The sequence below is a fragment of the Arachis ipaensis genome, chromosome B1, assembly GCF_059453495.1.
Source record: "Arachis ipaensis isolate K30076 ecotype BB chromosome B1, ASM5945349v1, whole genome shotgun sequence".
Lineage (NCBI taxonomy): Eukaryota > Viridiplantae > Streptophyta > Magnoliopsida > Fabales > Fabaceae > Arachis > Arachis ipaensis.
In genome coordinates, this window is record NC_142436.1 from 36,283,649 (window position 1) to 36,287,595 (window position 3,947).

The 3,947-nt window shown below is 33.7% G+C and overlaps 1 non-coding gene across 1 annotated transcript; it reads right to left on the bottom strand.

Annotated features, from left to right (window-relative positions):
* Positions 1–3,540: 3,540 nt before the first annotated feature.
* LOC148576216 (small nucleolar RNA R71) lies at positions 3,541–3,648 on the bottom strand. Its single transcript, XR_015904636.1, has one exon. It is a non-coding gene; the product is annotated as a small nucleolar RNA R71 (small nucleolar RNA).
* Positions 3,649–3,947: the final 299 nt, after the last annotated feature.

A 3,947-nucleotide genomic window follows, 5' to 3' on the forward strand; every position in this document is an offset into this window, starting at 1 on the left:
ACAACCTGGCGTTCAACTCCAGAAAGAGCCTCTGCACGTGTAACATTCAAGCTCAGCCCAAGCACACACCAAGTGGGCCCCGGAAGTGGATTTATGCATCAATTACTTACTTCTGTAAACCCTAGTAACTAGTTTATTATAAATAGAACTTTTTACTATTGTATTAGACATCTTTTTGAAGATCCTAGATTGTATTTTTGATCCTGTGATCTCGTTTTGGGGGCTGGCCATTCGGCCATGCCTGGACCTTTCACTTATGTATTTTTAACGGTAGAGTTTCTACACTCCATAGATTAAGGTGTGGAGCTCTGCTGTTCCTCATGAATTAATGCAAAGTACTACTGTTTTCCTATTCAATTCAACTTATTCCGCTTCTAAGATATTCATTCACACTTCAACCTGAATGTGATGAACGTGACAATCATCATCATTCCCTATGAACGCGTGCCTGACAACCACTTCCGTTCTACCTTAGATTGAGTGAGTATCTCTTGGATCTCTTAATCAGAATCTTCGTGGTATAAGTTAGATTGATGGCGGCATTCATGAGAGTCATGAAAGTCTAAACCTTGTCTGTGGTATTCCAAGTAGGACTCTGGGATTGAATGACTGTGACGAACTTCAAACTCGCGAGTGCTGGGCGTAGTGACAGACGCAAAAGGAGGGTAAATCCTATTCCAGTATGATCGAGAAGCTCAGATGATTAGCCGTGCTGTGACAGAGCATTTGGACCATTTTCCAGAGAGGATACAAAGTAGCCATTGACAACGGTGATGTCCTTACATAAAGCCAGCCATGGAAAGGAGTAAGATTGATTGGATGAAGACAGCAGGAAAGCAGAAGTTCAGAGGAACGAAAGCATCTCTATGCACTTATCTGAAATTCTCACCAATGATTTACATAAGTATTTCTATCCTTATTTTATTATTTATTTTCGAAAACTCTATAACTATTTTATATCCGCCTGACTGAGATTTACAAGGTGACCATAGCTTGCTTCATACCAACAATCTCCGTCGGATCGACCCTTACTCACGTAAGGTTTATTACTTGGACAACCCAGTGCACTTGCTGGTTAGTTGTATCGAAGTTGTGAATGTAAAACAATTTATTAAGACGTGCATACAGAGTTTTTGATGCCGTTGCCTGAGATCACAATTTTGTGCACCAAGTTTTTGGCACCGTTGCCGGGGATTGTTCGAGTTTGGACAACTGACGGCTCATCTTGTTGCTCAGATTAGGTAATTTTATTTTTGTTTTATTTTCAAAAAAAAAAAATTTCAAAAATCTTTCAAAAATTTCTCCTTTGTTTTCGAAAAAAATTTTAAAATAAAAATATTTTCAAAAATATAATTTTCTTCAGAATTTTTAAGAATGAATTCTAGTGTTTCATGAAGCATGTTGAAGCCTGGCTAGCTGTAAAGCCATGTCCAATTCTTTCGGATAGGGTATGTCAGGCGTGTCATGTCTGAGTTACATACTAAAGCTTGGCTAGCTATTAAGCCATGCCTGACCCTTTGATTGGAGCTTTAGACTAAAGAGCATAAGATTCCTGGAATTCATATTAAAAATTTTGGAATCCTTATTTTTCTTTTTCAAAATGATTTTCGAAAAAATTAAAAGAAAATACAAAAAAATCATAAAATCATAAAAATAAAAAATATTTCATGTTTCTTGTTTGAGTCTTGAGTCAAGTTGAAAGTTTGGTGTCAATTGCATATTCATCTTGCATTTTTCGAAAAATTCATGCATTCATAGTGTTCTTCATGATCTTCAAGTTGTTCTTGGTAAGTCTTCTTGTTTGATCTTGATGTTTTCTTGTTTTGTGTCTTTTCTTGTTTTTCATGTGCATTTTTGCATTCATAGAGTCTAAACATGAAAGATTTCTAAGTTTGGTGTCTTGCATGTTTTCTTTGCATAAAAAATTTTTCAAAAAATAAGTTCTTGATGTTCATCATGATCTTCAAAGTGTTCTTGGTATTCATCTTGACATTCATAGCATTCTTGAATGTATTCATTGTTTTGATCTAAAATTTCCATGCATTGAGCATTTTTAGTGTTTTTCTCTCTTAAAAATTCAAAAAAAAAATATCTTTCCTTATTTTTCTCATAAATTTCGAAAATTAGATTTGACTTTTTCAAAAATTTTTAAAATCTAGTTGTTTTTATGAGTCAAATCAAATTTTAAATTTAAAAATCTTATCTTTTTCAAAATCTTTTTCAAAAATCAAATCTTTTTCATTTTTCTTAGTTATTTTCGAAAATTTTGAAAATATTTTTCAAAAATCTTTTTCTTATCTTTATCACATAATTTTCGAAAATAACATCATCAATTAATGTTTTGATTCAAAAATTTCAAGTTTGTTACTTGCTTGTTAAGAAAGATTCAAACTTTAAGTTCTAGAATCATATCTTGTGATTTCTTGTGAATCAAGTCATTAATTGTGATTTTAAAAATCAAATCTTTTTCAAAACTAATTTCAATCATATCTTTTCAAAAATATCTCTTTATCTTATCTTTTTCAAAAATTTGATTTTAAAATATCCTTTCTAACTTCTTATCTTATCTTTTCAAAATTAATTTTCAAATTTGTTTCAACTAACTAACCAACTTTTTGTTTGTTTCTTATCTTTTTCAAAACTACCTAACTAACTCTCTCTCTCTCTAATTTTCGAAAATATCTTCTCTCTTTTTCAAAATTTCTTTTTAATTAACTAATTATTTTTATTTTTGATTTTAATTTTCGAAAAATTACTAACCTGTTTCAAAAACTATTTTCGAAAATCACTAACTTTTTTCAAAAATTATTTTCGAAAATCCTCTCTCTCTCTCATCTCCTTCTATTTATTTATTCATCTACTAACACTTCATCTCACCCAAATTTGAACCCCCTCTTCCATCTGTGTTCGAATTTTTTCTTCTTCTTTTCTTCTACTCATACAAGGACCTCTATACTGTGGTAAAAAGGATCCCTATTATTATTATTTTTCTGTGCCCTCTTTTTCATGAACAGGAGCAAGGACAAGAATATTCTTGTTGAAGCAGATCCAGAACCTGAAAGGACTCTGAAGAGGAAACTAAGAGAAGCTAAATTACAACAATCCAGCAAGCACCTTTCAGAAATTTTCGAACAGGAAGAGGAGATGGCAGCCGAAAATAATAATAATGCAAGGAGGATGCTTGGTGACTTTACTGCACCTAATTCCAATTTACATGGAAGAAGCATCTCCATTCCTGCCATTGGAGCAAATAATTTTGAGCTGAAACCTCAATTAGTTTATCTGATGCAGCAGAACTGCAAGTTTCATGGACTTCCATCTGAAGATCCTTTTCAGTTCTTAACTGAATTCTTGCAGATATGTGATACTGTTAAGACTAATGGAGTAGATCCTGAAGTCTACAGGCTCATGCTTTTCCCTTTTGCTGTAAGAGACAGAGCTAGAGTATGGTTGGACTCTCAACCTAAGGATAGCCTGAACTCTTGGGATAAGCTGATCAAGGCTTTCTTAGCCAAGTTCTTTCCTCCTCAAAAGCTGAGTAAGCTTAGAGTGGATGTTCAGACCTTCAGACAGAAAGAAGGTGAATCCCTCTATGAAGCTTGGGAGAGATACAAAGGACTGATCAAAAAGTGTCCTTCTGACATGCTTTCAGAATGGACCATCCTAGATATATTCTATGATGGTCTGTCTGAATTAGCTAAGATGTCATTGGATACTTCTGCAGGTGGATCCATTCACCTAAAGAAAATGCCTGCAGAAGCTCAAGAACTCATTGACATGGTTGCTAATAACCAGTTCATGTACACTTCTGAGAGGAATCCTGTGAATAATGGGACGCCTATGAAGAAGGGAGTTCTTGAGATTGATACTCTGAATGCTATACTAGCTTAGAATAAAATATTGACTCAGCAAGTCAATGTGATTTCTCAGAGTCTGAATGGAATACA